Genomic DNA, 26,737 nt, shown 5'->3' with positions numbered 1-26,737 from the left:
TGCTCACTATCAGATGGACTGGTGTGACTTTTTTGGCAAAGGATTAATGCTTAGTGATTGAGAAAGAAAGAGATAGCCTAATATACCAAGAGCGTGGCAACGGAAGCCATGGGGTGTCAGCGTTGAGTTATGAATTTTATTTTAACGGTGCTAGATGCTTCCCTCCAGTGTCATTTACCACATAGAAATCTTCCACTGTCTCATCCAAACTCCAAAACTAGGTGCTGTTTCTGCCAAAGAAATGTTGTAAACCTGACAATTATAAAGTCCCGTGACGATTATTGAGATTGACCGGAGTAAAGACTGTGATTTCGATTAATTACTCAGCCCTATTTAGCACTCAGTTGAGAACGGAACTATTTAAGATGCAAAGGCGTAATCGGGAGAGTTGGGACAAACTCACAGTTGTGCTATTCCTAAAGGCTTTAAAGGAAAAGGCCACCGTTTTTCCATACTGAGATATGTTCTTACCTTAGCTTAGACAAGTTGATGTGTACCTGTCTGGTCTTTGTGCGTGCCCTCAGTCACACGGACAACAACCAAAGATGTTGTTAGCATTTAGCCTCTCCCAGCATATTCCTATAGCTCCAAACGGGGGTGAAGTTGGAAGCTACTACGCTCTTCCACGGGCACAAAGACCAGACAGGTACGTATCAACTCGTCTAAACTCAGGTAAGAACATATCTCAGTATGGAAAAACGGTGGCCTGTTCCTTTAACTGGGCTGCAGCAGGAGCCGGGGCAAAAGTGTAATTGTACTAACTCAAACAGTGTTTAAGGGTGTTAAAGTGGAAAGTGCAGTCTTATCCGGCGGAGACACAGAAGTGTCCACGCGAGTAAATGGTAAAAGGTCACATTTATATTGCGCCTTTCTACCTGCTTTAGGCACTCAAAGCGTTTTACATCAAGGAACCACTCACCCATTCACACGCTCATTCAAACACCAGTGTGCGCAGGTAAGGTGGGTGAAGTGTCTTGCTCAAGGACACAACGACAGTGTGCGCCTGCAGGATTTGAACCGCCGATCCTCCGATCACAAGACGCCCCGCTCTACTCTCCTTCCCACCATCGCGTTAATGCTGATTATGCGCTAAACAGCCAGTGAAAGCAGGCAGCCCTATTGTGCGTGATTGTGTGCTTTTAGCTTCAAGGTTAATATTGGTTTACACAACATGTCACCGTTCCAATATACTTGTTTTATTTTTGTAGACTCATATTTTCTCCCCAAACTGCAGCTTGTTCAGTCTTTAGGAGCCTGGAGGTAATCTCTTTGCTGTCTGCTCACAGTGGGCTTAATACTGCAGGCAGAGAACTTTCAGACACATAAAGCGATGCTACAAGGCTCCTACCAGCTCTCCCCTGTCTCTGCTCATTATCTTCTCCCTGGGAAAAAAAAAAATCTCTTTAGGGCGGTACATTTTTTCGGGGAAAAAAAAAAAGATTGTGATTTTTACGGTGGTGCAATTACACTTGTGTTCTTAAATATCATTCAGAAGATTATTAACATTTGAGAGGAAGCAGCAATTGTTAAACAAGGATTAGCAGGATTTGCACACAACAGGATGCTATTGAAAGACGAGAACATGCAGAAGGCATTATATAACCTAAATAATTGCTACAATTATGTTTTATTGCTCTCTTTAATTGCATTTTCAATTCAGTCACAATCACTTATGCAAGCTCGTCACATTTGGAAACTACATAACTGAATATTTCCAGAGCTCAATGAACAGACTTCTCAACATGAAAAGGTGACGCTTCAGAACTAACCAAGTCTCTTCTCCAGAGCAAATGTTTGGGACAGGAATTTTCACCACGTTTCAATGTCTTGAATATTTTACAAAACCTTTTCAACTCATTGGTAACAGTGTTAGAAAACAAACCAAAATCATACAATTTAAGACCAAAATGGGCCACCTTTGAAAACTCAAAGCTGAAATGATATCATATAATGTGCATCCACAGACTAAATTCACCTCAGTAAATTCAGTACCTTCACCTATCCAGAGCCAGTCTATCACATTGGAATAGATGTGGAATAGATGTAGCTCATAGATACAGGCTTTTCAGTGTTCTATACAGTATATCCACGCTTTAAGGATCTTTCTCTCCTCTCTCCGCTCATTATCCTCTCCCCGGGAAAAGCTCATCAGATCGGGCTCGGTACAGACTCGGTCACGGCACGCTGCGTTCTGCTGCCGGAGCAATATGGCCTCCGTTCTCTGTCATGTGCGTTTAGTCCATTCAGCGCCGGGTTATTAGCATGCCTCGCAGACTAGCTTCGCTTTTAATTAGCAAAAAAGCCCCTCTTAACGTCTTTAACCTCATTTGGGCCAGTTTAGGTCTGATCAAACGCAGCGCGCGGGTTTTTGTTTGACCGCTTGTGGACGCATGACGCCACAGTGCAGAGCGAGGAGATCGCCGGAGTGTGAGCTGCGTGTGGACGGCATTTGTTAGTGGTTTCTCTTCTTGCTATCTCAGTACTTTAAGTATCTGCCAATGTCGTTGCAGAGACAAAGGGATTGAAAAATAAATATGTTAAGAATGATATTATTTTAGCTGTAACTCTGCAACAGCACTGAGTAAAGTCGAGGCTTCTCATAGACCTTTTACTTGATAATATAGATTGATTTTTAAGTTTTTTTTGTTGCGTTTTGGTGATGAAAACACAACCAAAACAGATGCAAACTTGACAATCATAACAAGTATGAAGCTTAGATTATGCTGGTCTTAGCTTATCCAGGTATAATTTAATGCATTTTGGCAATGGGAGAAAGTTGAGCAGAATTAAAGTGTAAAAATGAATTACCCATCCCTGCACGAGATGATAGGCTGCACTGGGATTGACCTTTGACTTTATAGCAGTCGTAGTTTATTTCTCTCAAGCAAATAAATAAAAACATTTCAATTCATTTTGTCAACAGGGCACGATCACGGCTTGAAATGAAGCTTATTTTGCCTAAACCCTGCTGTGCATAATTGAAGTAAGGTTCCCACAATTGAATCGAAATGAACCCAAACGTTGTCATAATGAACAAACCTTTGTCAAATGTATAAGTATGATGAAGAACCTGTTGTTAAAGATAGATTTTGAACATGGTAGATTGCCACCTTTGTTTTGTTAAAAAAAAATCCTGCAGGGTCAGTCACCTCCAACATCATTTGCCTGAAAAATTTGGAGAAGAAAATACTGTATGAATATTACATGCAACGGTCATGTCCAAATATGAACAAAACTAATTCACTTTAGGTTTAAGTGAACAGGGCGTATGATCAAATATGGTGCCTGTCTTTATCATGCTGTAGTTTCACTTATTTCACTACGTCCTCCAAAACCAACACATAAATCATCACTTAGCACAATTATTCACCAATGTAATGTGTGACTTTCATCAACTTTCCATGGTTAGTTTTCAAGTTATGTGAAGAAATGTACCATGAATTTAACCAGACTTGGGTCTTTTTCAGACTGCAAAGAAAAAAGGAAGTTGCTTTCAGTCTCTGCTGATTGGTCAAATGTCACAGTAGTGGGCTCTGTGATGTGGTGTGATCTCTTCTGACAGGCTGAGTGAAGACTACATGCTTCTTTACCTTATACTGATGCGCAGCAGGGAGGCCATATGTGAAGTGTGAGAAAATTGCCAAAAATAGTCACTTGCCCTATACCCACTTGTTGTCCTGCTGCAGCTGGGATTGGCTGGGATCATTGTGCTGACTGTTGCCATCAGGTCGTCGTGCATTGCCCTGCCACCGGCTCCAACAACATTAATGTAAATATGATATTAACAGGGGTGGGAATTTATACTTCTTCCCACTCCTTTTCGAGTTTATGTACAGTAAACATGAGTATAAGTATATACTGTATGTCATGAATGCATGTTAAAATGTTGCAAAAGCTGCACATGTTAATGTAAAAAATTGTGCACATTTTTTTATATAATGACATTGAACTCGGAATAAACAATCAATCAAAAAAACAAAACAATCAATCAATCACTTTAGGGCAAGAAACCAAATATGGTAACTTCGCTCACATTGATTTTCTGCATGATAATGAAAACCTTTGAATAATGTTACAACAGAAATAAACTTGCGTTATGTCCCCCAATAACACTCTTAAGTTGAAATGATTTATTTCAAAGTATTTCAATGAGTGCCCTTGTCCTTCCATATCCGTTTTCTTCTGTACCAGCACGTCATGAGTTTCTTTACAAAGGCAAAGACACTATAAGTCCTGACCTGCATGTGCATCTGTTCAAAGGGCACATCTGATTAATGACGCACACATAAATAAACATGTTGGCGTAGCTGGAATAGTATTTCGCCTGAGGACTTTCAACTGCCTAAATGTGGGCTGTTTCTCCTGAATTATTCATAGATTTCTGCTCTCTCCGCTCCGTCAGGATCCGGAGTTGCGCGGCGTTTGATTGGCAGCTGTTCTCTTCTGTGTTTTGTTGAAGCGTTTTATCGAACCGTGCATTTATTTATCATGCCTTAATTACTGGACTATATTCCTTATTTTATTTGTTTGTGTCAGTTTTTTTGATTTTCAGAGATCAAAACGCTCTCATCATCAAGTCTCTCTTTGAAGTCTGGAAAACAAAGATGCTGTCATACACTTCACGGTGCTCGATTATAATCCCCTGGATGGCTGGGCATTCATTCAGGGAGAAGCTTGGAGTAGATCTGCTGCTCCTACAGGGAAAAGACATGGGAGACACTGAAGCAGCTGTGGCTCTCGTGGCTTCAGATTGCCTTTGGACTCAAGAGAAGTCAGATCTCCTGCTATTTCCTACCTTTATTCTTAGTTCAAGCTGTTCTGCTCAATCTGACAATGCCCTATGACCAAGATATTCGTAAGAAACCAGTAGGAAGGACATGAGAATAAACTAAACTGAACCTTAAGGAAAGTTGCAGCGTTCTTACCTCACAGCATGAAGGATTTGATCGGGTTCGAGTCCCGGACCGTTTGGGAACTTAGGTGTAATTCCTTGGGTTTTCACAGGAATCCAAAACATACATTAAATTGAATTCATTTTGTTTGATGAGGGGTTCCCAAAGGTTTCAGGCTGTGATCCCAAAAATGACCACGCAAACAATCCAGGCACAGTAAAGAGTTCATCTGTGGAGATTTAAATCAAGCAGCCTGTTTAGCCCCTACTTGTTCAAAAAGCTTCTGGACTGGCGCTTGCAGCCTATAGGCCAGAGTAAGGCCTAATTTGAAAGCTATGACCTACATTTTTGCCACAGTTTTGTTGAGTTTCTGTCACTTTTCTGCAGCTTTCTCCAGCTCGTCTCCATGGAGATGTGACTAACGTCGGTAGAATTTGAGATTTTCAATAGGTTAGGTCCATATCCATTCTTTGATTATTCCCTGCAGTAATAGCATTTTTCTGTGTTGAGCTGGTCAACAGGACCATGTTTTGCACTGATGGCTTCAGTATAGTCCAAAATGTTACACAGTGTTCCTTTAAGAAACGTCTAGACTTGGGTAAGGCCAAACTGGAATGTGCTCGGTTCATGTGGGGGTTAAGAGGTTAAAGTGTGTTTTCACATCGTCTACTTTATTGTTGACCTCAATCCACAGAATATACGCTGTTTTCATTTTAGAATTATATACGGTACAGTGTCGGTATCTTGATGTCGTGACCCCAGCTCTGTGCCATAAGACACGCACTTTGGGAACCTTTGTAGTTCCCGGGGCACTGTGGTCAGCTACTGATCCTAACATGTTGTCAGACTGGGACTCGGGATTCTTTCAATGATCATCAACCCAAGTACAAAAACACTAACTTAGTTTGTTACGATCAATACTGATTAGGAATTGAGCTTTTTGGGTTTATTCATTGTTAAAGGTGCCTTGCGCAACTTTTTATACGGAAAAAAAAGTTGACATTTGTGCATATTTGATCTTGTTGTGACTCAGCAGGTGTATGAGTGGTCAGCATGGTGCTTTACTTACCGTCACAGTGATCTCGAGGACGCTCCGGGATCAGCTGTTTGGAAGGTTTTCACTGCTGACGGAGCCTCTCATCTGAAAAACCTCAAAACAATTGATCCTGGAGCTTTGTAGAGACCACTGTGATCGAAAGTAAAGATGTAATGCTCACCACAAGGTCAAATACGCACAAATGTCAACTGTTTTTCCGCATAAAAAGTTGCATAATGCAGCTTTAAATCAAGAGTAATCTGTGGGGAAAACACAGCATTTGACATGATATATGACTCTTGCTGAAAAGTGTTTTGTGGGTTGGAATTGTTCTTTTTATATGGTCCGCGGCTTGTCATCCTGCGGTGATTGTCTCAAATGCCAGGGACAAATTTCCCTGCTGTGAAGTCTATAACCAGTACAATGTCCGGCTCTTAAACTTACATTGTTTCCTTAGTTGCATGGCTGACAGGTGCTGCTCTGTAAACGCTGTGGTCAGTGATTTTATGAAGCTTCAGTCCGAGCTTCAGCAGTGAGCTCCGCTGTGAGGTACTTAATAACACAGGCCCCATTGAGTCGCCGAGCCTCTACAAAGGCCAGCGTCTTTATTAACTTCAGTGAGCTCTGTCGAGGGACGCATCAAACCGGCTGCATCAGAGAAAGAGAAAGAGAGATGTTCCACCCCAGGCCAGCGCTTTCTGATACCGCTGCATCAAACAGACTTCAGTCAGGGAGGGCTTTCACTCTCATGCCTACATTAATGCACAGCAGAGAGATCGGGGAGTGTTGAAGATAGAAGAGGACAATTTTAGACACATCGTGGCTATTTTCTTTTAAATCAACTTTCTCTTGTTGTCCTTATTCTACTGGAAGAGCTCCTGGCCCCCGTGGTCACTGGCTCATGTCACAGGAAATAGCATTTTGCAGCTTGTCACTTCCATGTTTGTTTGCATGTTAGCATTCTGAAGAGAAATAGACCAAAGCCAGGCTATGGCTGTGTCCGAATGTCCAGCCTAGTCCCTGACCACTCATTCACTACATAGGCCCGCACTATATAATAGACGATATAGTCCACTGATTCTGAATTTATGTATTGTTACAAACGTTTATTTTATGAAACAGAAAAAAAAGAAGAAAAAAAACACTCCAGAGTCGTGCCGATCTAGGTCAGAGCACGGTGTCCGAAGCGCCAGCAGGTTGAGTGCACTGACCTCTATATAGTCACTATATAAATGTTCGCTAAACTCCATAAAAATGTATTTCTGCGATAAAGACCAACCAACTCATGAGCCAGTGGATTATTCATGGCTAAATACGAGTCAGATACGTTATATTTAACATGGATTTTACATGAATGGCTTGGATTATTCAAGAGGAAGCTACCGGTCATTTAACAGCTCAAGCTAAAGGCTAGCAGCTAACGTTAGCTGCTAACCGCAACCGTTTATGTTCAAGTCGTTTATTCATGATAAATACACAACACACGCCTGAAACAACGTGTCGTGTTGTTTAGTTCAAAGACCTGTCGCTGTCAGGCCTTCATCTCCGACTCTCGCAATGCATTTTGGTCTATATTGACCCTTGTAGTGACCATCGATGCTCACTACTTTTCGAGATGCATTGTGGGAAATTTGGAGTGCCCTACTTTTTTCCCTCTGGACATTAGGACACTAGACAAAATGGCGTGACCACTATATAGTCACTATGTAGGGAATAGTGTGAAAATTCGAACACAGCCAAAGTCATAAAATGGAAGGAAAAAGTCCATGATGTTAAAATAGATTGTAAATGCCACAAAATCCGACCTTCTTAAATGCTGTGGGTGCCATATTGTAAAAATAATACACATCAAAATCGCATTTCCACTTAAAAATGTTCATGACTTGTTTCTAAACTTGATGGAACCATTTGAAAATCGAATAGCGTGCTTCACTGACAAACAAACGTCAACTTCCACATTGCAAAAAACGCACAAAATAAACATAATAGCGGGTCTGTTTTTCAATCAACTGCGTCTCTTCCGAAGCCATAGCGCCTGATGACTTTCCTCACGAGTTAAGCCATTATCGCAGACTCTAAATGAAAGTCTTAATCTGAGAGACAGACAGAGGCAGAAAGAGGGAGAGACAGAGGACACGGGGCGCATCGGAAATGTGGAGCATGTGTTTTGGAGGAAGAGGAGGAGGTAATGGAGTCGTCCCGCTGTGAGGCACTTTGTGTTTGAGAGGAAAGAATGGAGCGAGGGGCCCGGGAGTGGAGTTCATCGCAGCCCCAAGAATATACTCGCTTTCGGATGGCAGCGGTGTCGAATTTTAGCAATGGAAACAGGTTTTAATCGAATCATGGTGTTCTCCGGTACGACTTTAACCAAATCTAAACCTTTCGACTGGAGAGCAACAGTGCAACGCCTATAAAAGGGCGTTTTTGTCAGAGTTTTTTTTAAGTCTCTTTATGTCTCTCTTTTGTCATGTTTTATCATGTTTATGTCAGTTTTGTGCTTTTTCATCACTTTTTGTTGTGTTTTCACCACATTATTGTCACTTTTTTGGTCGAGTTTTTGTCACATTTTTGTCACTTTGTGTTGCTTTTTTGTCGTACTTTTTGTGGAGTTTATATCCTCCTTTTCATCTTTATTTTGACACCTTTTTCAAGATGCTTTTAGATTCGGGTGAAGCCAAACCACAAAAGCCAAACAACAAAAGAAAATGTGCTCAGTTCAGGTGGGAGTTAAAGCAGTACTAAGTAACTCTTGCCCCTAGAGGCCATAAGCGCAACTGCAGGTGTCGTAGCAAGTTGCATTTTTTTAACTTGTTAATTGTCTTGGAGAGTAAATACTACGCAGACAGAAAAGGCGAAGGGAGAGAGGGATATTGCACATCCAATTATACAATGGAAATAATTTTTTTCACTCAAACTTGGCTGTAAATACTGTTTAAAGTGACGCTAGCCCGCAGTTAGCTTTGCCTATTAGCATGTTAGCTTCTTCGTGATTTTATTAGTGTAAATGGTTGCTCTGGTCCGGTGGCAGTCAAGTTGCAAACATGGTTTTCTGGTCAGAGACACCAGGGGGAGATGAAAGACCCTCCAATCATCCCATAAACACTTGTGCTACCCCCACAGGGACTACGAAAAGGATTTATTAAGGTAAACACGTTACTTAGTACTGCTTCAAAGGAACAGGATGTACCTGTCTGGTCTTTGTGCGTAAGAACATATGTCAGTATGGAAAAACGGTGGCCTGTTCCTTCTAAATGACAGGTCTGAAGTCCATATGACAGTTCAGCTCAGTTTGCTTTTTTTCTGGTCTTCCACATGTGAAGAAAATGTTTGTGTTAAATCCTTGGCAAGACTATATAAAGCAATATTAGATATACAAGCACAATAGCGGGCAGTAGAGGGAGGGGACAGTTCACCTTCTGAACAATGGGGTGGATGAAGCTTCAGTTGGACCTGGCATGGGACGAGACTCCACAGACTTCTTTCTGAAGAGGTAATGAGATGAGTGGAGTCTTCTCCCTGGAGGAGAGCTGGTCAAAGATCAATGTTGTGCCAAAGCAAAACAGACTGAAAAAAGCCTAGACTAGATCGACTTCCCATCACTTGTTTAGATCTGGAGCAGATTACTGTATATTACATTATGCATGTACTTATATGCCCTATTGTACAAGTTTTAGGTGGTACAGGAAACCGGAACACCTGAATGAAACAGTCTCCATACACACAGACACGGAGAGAACACAGACTCGACATAGAAAGGCCCCACTTTATCTGGGAATCGAACCCAGGACCTTCTGGACCGTGTGACAGGAGAAAGTTTTCATAAAAAGTAAAGCAAACTGAAAAATACATGCTGATAGTTGGTAAAACTCTAGCATACCATTACTTCACAACACACTTAAATATTTTCAACTTGAATTTGAAAAACTCTCATGCTTTTTGCAAGGTGACACTGCACATTGTTTTCCGAATTGGTTCTAAGCGAATGAGGAACTACAAGCTGATGAGACGTTAAAGTGACACTTCCTCTGTGTCGTTTGGAAGAAATTTAGGTCCGAATCGCAACACGAGTCGTCCCTGCAGGAAGGAGACGGCCACCATCGCGCCACTGAATGAAAAAACACAACCGAATTCAAATCAGCCTTTGCAAAACACACAATTTCCTATTTAACACTCCATTGGCCTCTATGTTCTCCCCACCGGTCTCGGATTGGCACCACCACTTCCAGCAATCACACACCCCCCCGCAGCTTTGCCTCGTATCCCACCTAATGTTCACCATAGTCGGGACAATCTCGGACGGGGCAGGGGGCGGAGGAGGCGCGCAGGTGGGTGTGCAAATAACAGCCATCTACCACCCACGCCTTTCAGAGCGCGGCGCGATAATGGAGCACAGTGGAACCGGAGGGAGGTAGAGTCAACACATGAGGGCTTTACCGAGGGCAGTGGTGTTTATTCAGGCTTTTACAACTACTATATACCCCTTCGCTTTGATTTTTCTCCCAATACAACTTAAAATAACACATGTGTCTAGATAATATCCTTATGTTTAATGATGTTGTATAACGTGGTTTTGCTCAAGGTGAACAGAAAATGCAAAGTGAAGGTTGCAGCAAAGAAACTTGGCCATGGATAGTTCCCGAAAAAAGTTTGAGTGAAGGTGTTTGGAGCTTCTTGGAAAATCTCGATATGACTTTCACGGGAAAATGGGCAAAGGTGATTTGAGTTCGGCAGAAGGAGACAGACTAAAACGTGGGAATACCGAAACATGAGCGAAAGAAAAAAACACCAATCCTGATGCTGAATCTGATGCTGGTATCGGATATCAGAGCTGATACCTGAAAAAATACAATGGAGATACAAATATCTGATACTGATCTAATACCTGTTTTGGCTCTTACCGCTTTAAAAACACAACTTTCATCAACTAAATCTCAGTGAATATGCTGTGGGCTTGCTGTGCCTCCGCAAATGTATTTTGTTATCGAGATACAGCAGAATGCCGCAGCTAGCAACAGCATGCCAATGTTAGCGGCCGCATGCTAATGTTAGTAGCCGCAAGTCATCGAGGCTGGGACAGAAATTATGATTGGATCACCTCCATCCATCCATCCATCCATCCATCCATCCATCCATCCATCCATTTTCTACCACTCCGTTGCCGGGTCGTGGGGGCAGCCGTTGGAGTTGCCCAAATCACATTGCACCAGCCCCTTATGGCTCCTCCTGCAGGTGGTGGGTCCATGGGGGGACGACCTCACACTTAAACGGGCCTGTTGGTCTCTCATAAGGGGCGTCTGAACCGCTCTTTGTCTGACCTGTCACCGAGGACCTGTTTGCCATGGGAGACCCTACCAGGGGCACGAAGCCCCCGACAACAGAGCTCCCAGGATCATGCGGGTGCTCAAACCCCTCCACCACGTTAAGGTGGCGGTTCCATTAGGGGTCACCTCATTAAATAAAATAGCCACTGCTGGTGTGGCCAAGTGTTTGTATTTTATTTTATGAAATGCAATAACAGATATTATAGTTGTAGTGCACTTTATGCTCTGAGGTAATGCCTAACAGGCAGTGGCAGCTGGTGAAGTAAACTCTGGGTGGGGCTGCACAGGGTGTTCGTTTTTTTTATTTTTTTTTCAGATCTACTAAACGTATTTACCACCAAATGTCACTAAAAGACTAAAAAGAAGCATGCAAGCACACATCAGCAAATACCCACGGAACAAGCATTACAGACAACGCTTATTCCCAGAGCATCAGACCTACAGCAAGGCAGATTAACAGCAGATTACCTAAGAGTGCATTTACCCTTTACTTTAAATTCTTAATATTTTTAATTTATGGGAAAAATGTATGTTTTTTTAGCTCCATAGTTGTCCAAAGTTGTAACAAAAAAGATACAATTGTGGTTGATGGGAAAAACTTCTTCGACTTTACTTCTGGTCTCTTTATTGATCGCTTCTATGTCTGTTCTTGTTTTTGGCATATAGGCAAACCTTGACCTGTTTTCTCTCGCGGAGGTTGAGGCAAATGTGTTTCTTCGAAAGTTTTACTCTCTAGTACTTCTGGTTTTGGGCTGCATGAATTCTATTTGGGGAAGAAGAAAGAAAAACAAATCAATACTTGAGTTTTAATGTAGGTGCAATTTTAACACTGATGCCAGCTGGATTGTTGCAAGATATTTGAAACTTGGCGTAATGCACTGTAAGTACATGGCTTATTCTTTAGATAAGGATCCTTATTTAGATGTGTTATATTTGCTAGATAGAAGGCGGTTATCAAAACACCTCAAACACCAAATCTCACCAAAAATAAATAGCATTTCTTTTTCCATTTTCACCCTGTTCCTCCTCCTCTCCGGGCAGGCATGTCTCAGCATTTCCTTTTGCTCTATTTATAGGCCCATATCTCTTCCTCTGGGCTCGGACCGTCTGACCTCTGCATGCGCCTCCGAAAGCATCACAACTGAGCGCAAATACAGTACATATCCTGCTTCTATGAGGACATTCTGTCCAAACCAAATGAAAAACGGTACATATATGAACATAAAGTTGGAGCCCATGTGCAAGGACAAAATATATTAGACGGATGGTTTAAAAGTACTCCAATTGTTTATCCTTATTTGCGTTTGGACTAGATTTATTGAGTACTTAGTAGTTTATTATTTGACTTGTACATTCATGGCTTGCTTTTTTCAATATTATATGCCTCATTTGGCTTTTTTCACTGGAGTGATCCATTTGGGGGCACTTAATCATTCAAGGTTGGCATTAAATGGCTCATGTATTCAAATTGGAGGTATAACAATTTCACAGGTGTTTTTACTATACTTCCATTTCCTATTTCCAACATATAATAAGGCATTAGTTTTATATAGCACTTTTTCCAGGCACTCAAAGTTGCTTTACAATTTTGTGCATTATTCATTCACACCATACTCTGTGGTGGTAAGCTACTATTGTAGCCACAGCTGCCCTGGGGTAGACTCATGGAAGCGAGGCTCCCAGTCTGTGCCATCGGCTCCTCTGACCACCACTCACTACATTCAACGCGTTCCCAAACAGTCTCCCATCCAAGTACCGACCAGGCCCTTCCTGCTTAGCATCTGACGGGATTGGGCCGAGAAAAGGCCTTGAAGACCAAATCTTCACATACTGATGTTGTTGCATTTTGTTGGTTATAAAGTTCTTTGTTGATCTAAAAAAGGCACTTTATAATAACTACACCTTATTTAGACGAAACAGATGATGAGTTAACACTTAATTCATCATGAACAATTCATTAGTTTGTCACTACTTAACAATGAACAAGGGAAGTATGAGTTAGGCATTAACTGTAGTAGTTAAGTAGTTATTAAGTGCTAGTCACATTTAACTAATCAATTGTTCATGATGAATCAAGTGTTAAAGCAGTGCTAAGTAACTTATTTACCTTAATAAATCCTTTCCGCTCACCAATACACACCTATGGAATCACGAAGAAGAAGATAATATGCTTACAGGCAAAGCTAACTGCGGGCTAGCGCCACTTTAAACAGTATTTACAGCCAAGTTTGAGTGAAAAAAATGATCTCCATTGTGTAATTGGATGTACAATATCCCTCTCTCCCTTTGTCTTTTCTGTCAGCGTAGTATTTACTCTAACGGACAGCGAATGAGTAATAAACACAACATGCTACGACACCTGCAGTTGCGCTTATGGCCTCGAGGGGCATGAGTTACTTCGTGCTGCTTTAATTCATCATTTATTGAGGCTAAATAAGGTGTAGACCCTCTTCCCCTCGCTTTCCATCCAAAGTCCAGATAAGTTTGTTCATAACGGAAAAACATTGTAATTTGGTAAGAATCTTAAAAAAGTTGATTTTGCCTAATCTTGACAATTCTTCTTCTTGACTTACTCGACAGCTTGTTCTCAGTTTGTTTCCTTCACCAGTGCCAGCCTTTCACCCTCTACTGACACTGGTAAACTTCACACCGCCCAGATGGGTTTTAAATTATTTTAAATTATACCGCAAGAAACAAATATGCTAAAACGTGAGCACTTAAGTCCTTATTCCCTTTTCTGCTGTGTTAGACTTTTTGCACATTTGTCCGCTAAAGTTTGAGCTCGTTAGATTAAACTTTATTTTCTCGGTTGCATCAGGGAACGGAGGTGTACGTTAGCATTGTGCCCACTGCAGATGTTGTGCCTGAAAGAGCCTTCTGTCTCCGCTGCTTCTTATGTTAATGCCAGAAATTCTTTATAAGTTTAACATTGTATATTCTGCGCATTTTAGCATAATTTATTCATGCCTGGACTTTCAATAGTGATAACAGATAGAGATACTTCTGAAAAGAAACTAAGCCTCTCATTAGGAACAGTGGAGAAATGCAAATGGTCGGGGTCTAGGCTTCACAGAGTTGAAAGATTATACATTTAATAGTCTTAAAAGATTGAGATTCTTTTTCTAAATTGCTTGACTTTGCGTCTTACAAAAATCCCATTCCCATTTTCTACTCATTGTTATAGCACTGTATACCAGACTTCTTTGGGAGTTTAAATTAGGGCCGGATATTTGATCAAATTGAGTGAAACATTTAAAAGGAAGTGGCAATCAGGAGTCGACGCTGTATCCATAAACAGTGCCGTGCCTTGGGGAATAGCTATGAAAATAAACATTGCGGATTATACAAACTGCAGAGGATGATTGTGTCTGGGGTTACTACAGGCATATGCTTCTCGCTACACCTCCGCCTACACGGCAGCGTTAGTTTATAGAGTGGGAGATCAGTCTGTATGTTTAGATTTATTATTGTTTGTCAAAAGCACGGAGCCATTTCAGCTCTTAAGCATGATGCAGATAGATAATCGCAGAAGTTACTGGGTTAAGTGGCATTATGCCTGTTGACGCGTCCAAATAGGTTAGAGGTCTTTTGCGAAATGGATGCCGGCACATCTACAGCTAATCTGCCTTTGGCTAGGACTGAGTTAGACTTGGTTAAACCTGGTTCTGTCCTCGGTTAATCCTAGTTTTTCCCAATTTATGAGCTAGTGGTTGGAATGCTTGTCCCTTCGGGGCTAAATACATCATTGTGTAACTGATTGCTGGATTTTCTACTAGGAGAGCACAAGCAGTGTGTGTTGGCAGCAGCTTCTCCAGAACCATCACACAAAATAAGGCCCTCCCCCCAAGGTTGTGTGCTTAGTCCCCTGCTGTTCACTCTGCTGCCCCATGACTCGCGCTTAGGTTTTTCTGTTTTGTGTTACTGTGTAGTTGTAAAGTGCTTGAGAAATAAACGAGTGATCACAATGTTGTCAGATTCGGAAGCAGCAATGTCATGTTTTAAACAAATACTAGTAGTTATATGCAAAAACAATGTTCTTGTGGGGAAGCTGGCCAATATGGTCAAGCAGGAGGCAGACTCAAAAATTCCCACAGTACCCAAAATTTCTTTCACCGTAGGAAATGTGGCTAAATCAAAAAATGGACATATGTGCCCAGTCACAGGAATCAGGGACACAAGTCGGTTCCTGGGGCATTTTGAGCTTTTCACAGATTGTTAAAGTGTGGTCTCCAAGCTTTCCAACAATGTGTAACACATTATCTGATATCTGAAATCAGATAATATTTGGACACGTAGCGGTGATTTGAATTTAACAACTCTTAAAAGTCCAAAGAGCAGAAAAACCCAAGGAAAGATTTGTTCTCACCTCTCTCTGCTGCTCGAGTGACAATAAGGCTCATTTACATCTTATTTAGGTAAGCCATACCCACTCCCCCTGTGCTTTACTGGGGGAGTGGGTTAAAAGGAAAAAAGCAAGACAAATGTGCCATTAAAGATACTGTCAAAATGCTTAACAGAATCAACAAATGGAGCTTAACTGAACTCAGGTAACATACCACATGTGCCCAGCGACATGGTTCAGCTTGAGATTTTAAAATGGCCGACAAAGACCACGCCTTCCCTTTTTTCCCATCATGTGGTACAGGTTTGTATACTGACAATTAGACGGACAATGTGAAGCGTAATAATTAACTTAAACAAATGAATGAATCCGATCTGTCATTGTTAGCTGATGGATATTGCAAATGAAACAGTGTCCACAATAAATAATGGGACAAACCCACTTTGTCACAGTTCTCAAACAGGGCATTGCTTCCCTTGTGCTGTAACAGATCAGTAATTTTATAAAACAGCGATAGAGCCATGGATGCATCAGCTGTTTCCTACCATTAACCAGAATAACCTGCGAAAATTGCGGAGGTAAACAGCAGCGATCGCTCAAACCTCTTTATCAAGTTTGTGGTTGACAAGACACAAGAGCTTTTTTTGTCAATTAGATGAAAAATATTCTGCGAGGGCTGTGCGGAATACAGATGGGTTCATAGATTCCAGCTCTCTCCATGATACTTTCTTTCAGATAGAACCTGGAAGCCCAAAAGCCACCTCTGGACCCATGCTGAGCTGTTCTGTGTTTTTCACGATGCCATGAATTTGCCATTGGGTCGTTGGTGGTTTGTATCCTGTTTGTGCCAAGATTCATTTCGCCTGCTGCCAAATGAGCGTGCACCAAGAAACACAAGGGCTGTCTTTATGAATCTTTTACATACACACAGTATAAATTGTGAAACAGCAACGCTTAGGTGCCCAAAATGCAGGTTGATCCGCCACAATTATGCACGACATGCCCACTTTGAGACAGCCTTCCCATCTACACACTACGCACCTTAAGTTTCCACCGCATACATATACATCCACCATTTTGTCCCTGCTTCCTGACGGACAGAAGGCCATCACTCAGCCGGCTCTAATTAAAGCCAGTGTAATTACCAGCTCAGGATATGCTCTGACTGTGAGAGGAGAAGTGATGGAGCGCTGCCGTGACATTGAGAGAAAAGAGCTTCCTGTACGGCCCCTTCACTGACACACGCCTCTCTCCGTAAATCACAGCTTCAAGGACTCGCGCCGCATAAGTCTACCTTAGTATGTGACTGCCCTCCCACTCATCACATGCGAAACCAATATAGAAACCAAACCGATATATATATTCAGATCAGTGTCTGGAGTTGCCAGTTCTTCCTGTTTGGGGTTGTGTCGCAGGGCAAGGCACAGAAGTAGGCAGGCACACTGTAAAAAACATTCCGCTCTATTTACATGGTTTGTTAATACGATGTGCTTATTATTACAAGTAATGCTAACTAGCACAATGTTACTGTGTTAAACTTGGAAATGTGTGCGTTTTATTTTGGGGGTTGTCCCACCTGCTTCTCTTTGCCATCGGTCTGAGCTGTACGAGGGCATGAAACGCGCATATAATCAATTTGCTCGAACAACTCGGATGTGCAGGAGGGATTGTGAGAGCTCGAAACGAGTTTGGGCCACAACAAAAAATGTCACAGTCTGAACAGGAAAAATCAGGTACCCCAGCTTTAAGAAGGCTCTGAATACTAAACATAACTTAGACTTGGAACATAATTACTTGTTCGGATTACTTTCCAATATATAGTGATAATATCCACTTTGGTAACACTTTATTTTACAGTACCCTCGACACATTGTACCTCACTAAATTTAGTACAGTGTAATGTGCTCTGTAACAATGTGTAATAACTTGTACCTTAGATACACAATGGAATAATGTGTATTTGTAGTTTGTAGGTACATAATGTAATACGACCAAACTCTAACCTTAACCTTAAGGGTTGTCCTATTACATTATGCACCGACAAAGTACTAATACAAGTTATTCCATTGTGTATCTCACTTGAACTGCACAAAGGTACCGTTTGTTTTGAGAAAAAAATATTTTGTAAATGTATTTTTTGACCTCATTAGGGGCACTACAAATAAAGATGTTTTCTCCTCCTGCTTTATGTCTGATAAAGGGCTGATTTGTGGCCCGAAACTTCACTTTCGTGGTGCGCGGAAAAAAAAATTAATTGGGAGCGTTCAAGCTGTGCGGATCTTTTTGCTTTCACAACTTAGAGTTCTTTGGATCCTGCACGCTTTTCATTTTTTTGCGATGTGCGTGTCTACCTAACCTTTGCATTGTGTATCTCACCCATAGGTAAGAGTTATTACTCTTTGTTACAGAGCACATTACATTGTACTAAATTTAATGAGGTACAATGCATCAAGGTAGTGTAAAATAACGTGATACCTCAGATTTAAGTTTATAAGTTTATTGATGGAATGCCCCTTGAGATGTGCCATCTCGTTTGCGAGGGGGGTCCAGATTTACCTGCACTATTTTTATATAGGTTACTTGAATATTATTGTTCATACAACAATAGGTCACTTACTTGCCAGGCAACATAAGATAAAGTGAAATGTTGTTAGCTATAAGACATGACCCTAACCTTAAGCCCTAACCCTAAGGGTCCCGTGTCCTATTACATTATGTACCTACAAAGTACTAATACAAGTTATTCCATTGTGTATCTAACCCATACAGGTAAAAGTTATTACAGATTGTTACAGAGCTCATTACATTGTACTAAATTTAGTGTGGTACAATGCATCAAGGTACTGTCAAATAAAGTGATACCTCAGATTTACAGAATACTGCGGAAACCTAGAGTAAACTAAAAGCATGTACTGAATAGAAAAACTAAACAAATCAAGCACTTCTTTTTAGCCTTCATACTCACAAATCCTAGTAAATGAGTCAAAGACTTGGTGTAACTGTGTGGCGATCACTTGTTATTGTTAAGTATTAGATACAGTTGGATTTTTCAGTGTAGTTAAGTCGGTGGTTAGAAATCCATTGTCTTTTACTTTTCACCCCAAGCAAGTTGGCGGATATTGTTCAGTGAAACAATTCGAGGATATGGCCATGATAACACTCCTGTACAACCTTAACAACTTGTTCACAAAGGTCATAAAAGTCGAGGCAACTCCAACACAATAAACACATCTCTATATGGAGCCATCATTGTGTGTTTACCAAGGTTGCAGTCGATTTGCTTGCACTGTTGAGTAGGAGTCTGAATAGAGGTGCAGCTCGGTTTGAATATTTAATACCGTCTGTAAACCGCCTGTTTACTGCAGCCGCCGCGGTGAATGTGTCTTTGTGACATCGAGGCAGGAGAAGAGGTTTGGCATTGACTGCAACAAAGCAAATGGCTGTGCAGTACGTGGAGCCAGGCCTTTTGTGGAAACTATGGAAACAACTTCATGTGTCTTTGTTGTTGTTGGCCTTTACTACTATGTTCTTTACTTAGATTCTAGTGGGGGCCGAATCACCAGAGAGGAGGTGTCGTTACTTGAGTAAAAGTAGATATAGGACGGATCAAATATTAGTACAAGACAAGTAAAAGTTTAAATTTACCATCTGCATGGCAACACGACAGAAACAAACGCTCTTTATTGTTGTGAGTTTATAGCGTTACAGTCCATCTGTTCTGTGTGCAGCTTCAGGCGAGACACTACAGGTGAATGGGGAAACTTAGATTACTGGCATAAATGAGGAAGAAAAGGTTTTCATGTAAAAATAAGGCTTTTTATACCTATGGTTTAAATTCATGGTTTTATTTCGTTGACATGTTAGTGACAAAGACTTTTTCAGAGGGGATTTTGGATACCCTGTTTAGTTTTAAAATAAGCTGTTTTTATTAGACATAAGAAACAATCCTTCTGGAAAAACCTTCAAAATAAAGCAACAGGCCACAGTTTTTCCATACTGTGATATGTTCTTATGGTCTTTGTGCCCGTGGAAGAGCGTGGTAGCTTCTAACTTCACCCCCGTTTGGAGCTATAGGAACACATTGGTAGAGGCTAAATGCAATTGGTAGATGCAACATCTTGCATCTTGTCGTTTTGCTGAGCGCACGCACAAAGACCAGACAGGTACGCATCAACTCGTCTAAGCTCAGGTAAGAACATATCTCACTATGTAAAAACGGTGGCCTGTTCCTTTACGTCTAAGACTGGAAAGTTTGAAGTCTGTAGGTGCGACTGGAGATGTTGTCGCACCAATGTGAGGAAAATCATTTTGAGATTTTTGAGAAATGACAATTTCCCAAATAAATCTATGGAGAAATATTGAATCAGTCAAATAATTATACATGTTACTGTGAAGATTAGGTATTTTTTGAGACCAATCTAGCTCAAAACCTGAAAATAAAATAAAAAATGTTTTGCCTGAGTCTCCCCTTAAGGATCAAAATATGCAGGCAATTGTTTATGCTTTTAACTGTAGTAGAAATTAAAATATGTTTGTCTTTGAGTAAAAGTAATGAGTTCTAGATGAAAGTACCACTGAAGTAATTAAAGTACAATTATTATCCAAATTTTGACTTAAATTCAGTACTTACAGGTGCTCGTCATATAGTTAGAATATCATGAAAAAGTAAATTTATTTGTCATTCAGCTTAAACTGTGAAACTAATATATGATATAGACTCATTACATTATGTCAAGCCTTTGTTTGTTATAGTTTTGATGATTATGGCTGACAATCAATCAATTAAATATTCTAATTTATGAGATTTTCAATTTGGGGTTTTTACAAGCTGAGCCACAATAATCAAAATGATAACAAATAAAGGCTACATTTCTCACTTTGTTTGTAATGAGTCTATATCATATATTAGTTTCACAGTTTAAGTTGACTAAAAGAAGTGAATGCACTTTTTCATGATATTCTAATTATATGACAAGCACCTGTATATACAATGTAGGTACTTATACAGTATATACTAATATTGTCTACGCTCCACAATAAAGTTTATTGGGTAATTTCCACACTTTGCTGTAGTGACTCGCCAAGGTCAACACACACTACACGACTTTTCTGACTGAACCAGCCACATGCCTGCGACAGGAGTGCAATGTGAAATTGTCAAACTCTGAGATACAACAATTGCATGTTTCTGCTGGGATCTGTAGTGACTCTACGGTTCCCCGGTGGACGTTTGATCCACTGCACCATCGCCGCTTCCCCCTTTTTTTGGACACTTTAAATATACCTTTAGAAAGAACTGGGCCAGTTTTCAGACAGTTATAGGCTACAATCCAGAGACCCATAAACAAGAGTGTGAGCTGGAATGCGTCTCTGAGGCCCAATAAGACATAAGCGTCTGCCTCTGTGTTCGACCAGAGCCCCAAATGTCCCATGATGCATCTGTGCTGCCATCACCTCCTCTAATAGGGATCTCCATAACAGTGTACACTTATTAAAAGTCCAGAGTATTTAAAACAATTTCGGCTGGCACTTATTGGCAGTCTGGCAGTTTAACTATGGCTAACAACAATAGCCAACTATAACCAAGATATGATTTGTAGATGAGACCAGTTTATGTAGGCTCTTAATCAGCCAGAAGCAAATATCCTCAAAGATTTGTCGTCTGGACTGTTCCGAGTTGAAGACGTGCTAATCCAAATAGACTTCTTCTGCTCATTGAATATGTGCCCATCACATACATTTTTTTTATTATTTTTTTTTAAATCCCATTTTGTGAAGAGAGAAAACCATTCATTCAATAGGCAGGGGGGCTTATGTACAACTTATTCTGTAGATAGATTAGTCGTCTCTGCTCCCACAATATCAAGGGCACTTAAAGCTAATGAGTTAACATGCGGTTATGGCTATAGGGCTGTCACGATAAATACTATATGAGGACAAACATTGTTTATATTTATCCAAATTTTTGATAGATCACTGGGTGAGTTATCTGCTCTAAACCAGTCAAACCTGTAAAAAACAGGTCTACATAAGTCAAAACCGGTCCAAAACAGGACTACTCCGGTCCAAACCAGGTCTAAACTGGTCCAAACCAGATCAAAACCAGTCCAAACAGGTCTAAACTGGTCCAAAACAGGTCTAACGCGGTCCATAACATGTCTAAACCAGTCCACACCAGGTCTAAACCTGTCCATACCAGGTCTAAACCAGTCCAAACCAGGTCTAAACCGGTCTAAACAGGTCTAAACCTGTCCATAACAGGTCTAATCTGGTCCAAACCATGTCTATATACGTCAAAACTGGTCCAAAACGGGTCTAAACTTGTCCAAACCAGGTCTAAACCGGTCCAAACCAGATCCAAACCGGTCCAAACAGGTCTAAACCGGTCCAAAACAGGTCTAAAGTGGGCCATAACATGTCTAAACCAGTCCAAACCAGGTCTAAACCGGTCCACACCAGGTCTTAACCGGTCTAAACAGGTCTAAACTGGTCAATAACAGGTCTAAACCGGTCCAAAACAGGTCTAAACGGGTCCAAATCCGGTCTAATCTGGTCCAAACCAGGTCTAAACTGGTCCAAACCAGGTCTAAACGGGTCCAAACCAGGTCTTAACTGGTCCAAACCAGGTCTAAACTGGTCCAAACCGGTCCATAACAGGTCTAAACCAGTTCAAACCTGCTCTAAACCAGTCCAAACTTGGTCTAAACTGGTCCAACCCCAAACTGGATATTTGGAGTAATACACACTTGAACCGAATGGTAGAGATAGGCAGATTAAGAACAACATTTGATTCAATAAAACGTGCTCTACCAAATGGTTGAGCAAACTAATAAAGGGTTAAAGTGCATATGACAGGTTTGAATGCTTTTAAAATATGAGTTATCTAGATGGATAACATCAATATTGTGAAGAAAAGTAAAACAGACTATTGAACAAGATATAAGAAAGCTTGGTTGAAACAAACACAAGGTAAACCCCTGTCTGCTAGATTTGTAAGTAGCTGAAGCCTCTTGAGGTGGGAAGCGAAACATCTTCAATTAAAAAACTACACAATACAGATGACACAGACATTGAAATGTGGCTAAAAGCTGAAAAAAGTCAAGGAGGATCTGAGCCCTTTATTAAAAACCTCTAATAGATTTCACTGCATAATTATTCTTGTTTCCAAATCTATCTTCTCGCCCCATGTGACAGATTATTACCACGTCTTTTGTTGAATCAGTTTGTCTGTGGCTGTGAGAATGTATTTTGTTTTTTTTCCCCGTCCGTGTGGGAGAAGGAGCTGATTAAATGGAGACAATGGAGCGAGTTTCAAAGCACAAATTGGAAAAGTTAATCCTGGGTTTGAGATTTCCTCTGGGCTCAAAGATTCACGACTGCAAAGTGAGCCAGTCTCCTCGCATGCAGAAAAGCTCTACCCTCTGCCAAGGTGCTTAATATAAGGAGTATTTCTGATCATTTCCACAAATATTTTCACTTTTTATTTGCACATTATAACAGTATAAGGGCTGCACAGTGTATTGCAAATATATGTGTGATATGTGTTTGAGACTTCCCTTTGAAAATTTGAACATGTACAGAACGTTTTAGAGATGAGTTTGTATAGGCTCGTGGAATCGTATAGAGGTTTTCAAATATCATCGACTAGACTGGGTTGTTTCAGTAGACAACGTTTCACTTTTACCTTCAGAAGCAAATCCAAAAGACTGATAGCAGTCTTACACCAGACAAGAGCAAGAGCTTCTAAAGATAAACACAAAACATCTCTAATAGTTGATGATATCTGCAAATTTCGACTACGATTTGAGAGAAAACGGAAATATGAACCACTTAATAAAAATGTTTGTTTAGGGTTAGCAGGATTTACAAATAAAAAGATCCCATGAGAACTTTCTATGTGCTCCCAACTGTTTCCCGCCCCCTTTTTATATCAAGAATAATAGAATAAGATATCGAATATATACCGTGCCGGGTGACGGTGGCGCAGTTGGTAGAGCGGATCGTCTCGTGATCGGAAGGTCGTGGGTTTGAATCTCAGTTCCAGCAAATGCACACTGCCATTGTGTCCTTGGGCAAGACACTTTACCTTACTTGCCTCCAGTGTCTGAATGAGAGGGTGAATTGGTGACTGGTTCCTTACTGTAAAGCCTGACCCTGACCCTTTGGGCCTGATAAAGGTAGAAAAGCGCTATATAAGTTTAGTTCATTTACCATTTACCGTATGTTTCAAAACACTTCTTGGGTAACACTTTATAATAACTGCACCTTATTTAGCCTTAATAAATGATGAGTTAACACTTAATTCATCATGAACAATTCATTAGTTAACACTACTACTACTACTTCAACACTTAATAACTACTTAACTTAGGGCTGCTCGATTATTGAAAAAATAATAATCACGATTATTTTTGTCATAATTGAAATCACGATTATTCAAACGATTGTTTGTTGCCTTTAAAAAAAAATCTATCTTTATTTTATTTATTTATTAATCAAAACACTACACTACACTTTGTTTTCTGGACAGTCATAAAAGTACAAATGATTTCAAGTACGCCTTGATTAAAGAGAGGTCCCTGTTTCACACCTGCCCCCTGCTGGCCAGCCCTCACACCTGCGCAAGTAAACTAAGCAGTGCAGAAAGACAAAAGCATGAGCCATGGCACGTGAAAAGCGCAGGGGAAATTATCCCAGCGGCCTGAAATAATGCAAGTCTGCTTTGCAAAAAATAAAAAAATAAAAATTATAATCGATTTTTTGCGATTATGCTAATTTTGTTATCGTTTACTATTGTAATCGAAATCGTAATCGAATTTTGATTAATTGCACAGCCCTAACTTAACTACATTTACATTTAATGCCTAACTCCTAACTCATAATGAATCATTTTTCATACTTGACTCATTGTTTTTAGTCTGACTGTGGTGCTACTGTAACATTTATCATTTATCAATTTGATGTTAGCCTTTAGCTTCAAGACTAAAACACCTAAACAAAAACAAACGTCTCGTTCACTGAATTACTGACAATGTAACATGTAGGTCAGAGGTATAGGCAGGTGGAGGGCCGAATTTCATCGTTACTAAAACACGAAAGGCCCAACCTCACCATTGTACCCGAAAGTAAAGAACCGTTTTCTGCAAATGCCAGTATTTTACATTATATATGACCATGTGGGATGTTCTGCCAGGAAAAAACAAACAAAACAAAACAAAAGAATACCGACAGTGTTTCCTGCATTTTTAGAGGTCTTTAAGAGGCATTTGATCTCTTATTTGCATGATAATATTTCTTTAAAACCTCTTGGGGGCCAGAGGTTCTGTGTTTGATGGCCGGATTTGGCCCCTGAACCTTGCCTAACCCTGATGTAGGTGATTTTCTGCCAGCCTGTTAAACTAGCTCCCCAAAAGGAGTAAAACAAGGACCGGATACGATCGCAAACACATAAGTTAGCCAGATTTAGCATTGTGTTTCTATATTGCGAGTAATGGCGCAGCACTACACACTATTGACGCGTTATAGCCTGCTGATGTATGAACAGTCCTGTCGGCTCAGAATGGTCACGTTTCCGTTCATCAGCAATTTAATGGTTAGAGCTTTGGTCCACAGATCTCAGTTTGCGCTAGCTTTCTTATACCCGCTTGCGTCACTGGTAATGTCTTGTATTCCACAGCAGTTCCTCGTCCGTTTATTCCCTTTAATTGTACATTTGAGCCGCGCCTATCTCTCGCTGGCGTTGAGGCATCTTTCCAGCTGCGCTCCTCTCTGCCGGTTAGTAATTACATCTCGTTGCCGCGTTGACGTGTGTTGATGCAGAAGGGCTGTGACAGAGCAGCGGAGAGGCCCGTCCGTGCCCACAACCGTCCGCCGCCATGTTGTTTATCGCTAATCTGTTTGGACAAGCCGCTGATACGATCTGCCGTCTCCTCGCGCTGCCTGCTTCGGTCCCTCCTCTGCCTTTGTGCCTTTGTGTCTCCCTACAATGGGCTATCGGCAAAAATCCTATCTCCTCCCGCAATTTTCTGCTTCCTGGGGGATGAGGCGCACACTGGAACTCTTGAAATGGCGAGGCGGAGAAATAGCTTTGAAATGCATCTGAGCATCTGAATAAATGCATCTGATGTTTTGAGCGCAAAGCCGGGCAGAGTTATAGGAGCTCGGATTGTAGAAGCTCGACGGATCAGTATCTGCCCTTGGACAAGATACCCTTCTCCAAAGGTTAAGAAAATGTGTGAGTATAATTATGTTTTGTAAAGGTCTGACAGGTTGAACGTTCGGAACGACAGTTTGCTTCAAGCTACAAGAAGTATCTTAGTTTATGGAGAATATGGGAAAGAATTGGTCATTGTGACAGTGATATCGACTAAGATAGATAGCTTAAATACCTCACACATTAACAAGAGCCAGTTTATCAAAGCCCCAAGAGTCTAACCAATGAGAAGTGGCAGAAGTGAGAACAGGCCTTGAGAGAGGTGGGAGGGGTCATTTATAATAGAGATGGAAAAGGAGCACCAAAAACAATCCTAATCGTTTTTCACTCCTCCCACCGCGACCTTCAGAATGTGCTACAGGCCACCTCTACAATCCTGACCAGCCTAGACTCTAGCCCTTTGTCTGAAGTTTAACTTTCTCCCTGTGTCTGCCTCGCCCATCAACACAAACACATACAGTAGGCTAAAGGTGTGTTTTCCTTTTCAAAAACATGCCTAAATGTTCAAGTTTATTTAAAGCAGAACTAAGTAACTTGTTTACCTTAATAAATCCTTTCCGTAGTCCCTCTGGGGGTAATACAAGTGTTGATAGGTTGATTGGGGGGTCTTTCATCTTCCCCTAGTGTTGCCAGAAAACCATAATTGCAACTTCGCTGCCATCGGGTAGGAGTCACCAATACACTCTAATGGAGTCACGAAGAAGACGCTAGCAGGCTAACGGGCAAAGCTAACTGTGGGCTAACGCCACTTAAACAGTAATTACAGTCAAGTTTGAGTGAAAAAAATATCTCCATTGTGGAGTTGGATGTACAATATCCCTCTCTCCCTCTGTCTTTTCTGTCAGCGTAGTATTTACTCTCACGAACAATTAATGAGTAAAAAATCGCAAGATGCTACAACACCTGCAGTGGCGCTTATGGCCTGTAGGGGCA

General features: G+C 41.0%; 1 protein-coding gene and 1 long non-coding RNA gene across 7 annotated transcripts in view; both read left to right on the top strand.

Moving 5' to 3' along the window:
• Positions 1–26,737, top strand: part of grik2 (glutamate receptor, ionotropic, kainate 2) — a 410,021-nt gene that overhangs the window by 208,573 nt on the left and 174,711 nt on the right. The gene's annotated exons all lie outside the window — the stretch shown is intronic.
• Positions 21,716–22,426, top strand: LOC306966595. The gene is made up of 3 exons (XR_013793121.1): positions 21,716–21,811; positions 21,988–22,050; positions 22,249–22,426. It is a non-coding gene; the product is annotated as an uncharacterized lncRNA (long non-coding RNA).

Source organism: Gobius niger, assembly GCF_951799975.1.
Source record: "Gobius niger genome assembly, chromosome: 8".
NCBI classification, from domain to species: domain Eukaryota; kingdom Metazoa; phylum Chordata; class Actinopteri; order Gobiiformes; family Gobiidae; genus Gobius; species Gobius niger.
Note: the sequence above shows the minus strand (reverse complement) of the source record. Positions and strands in the feature narration are given on the sequence as shown.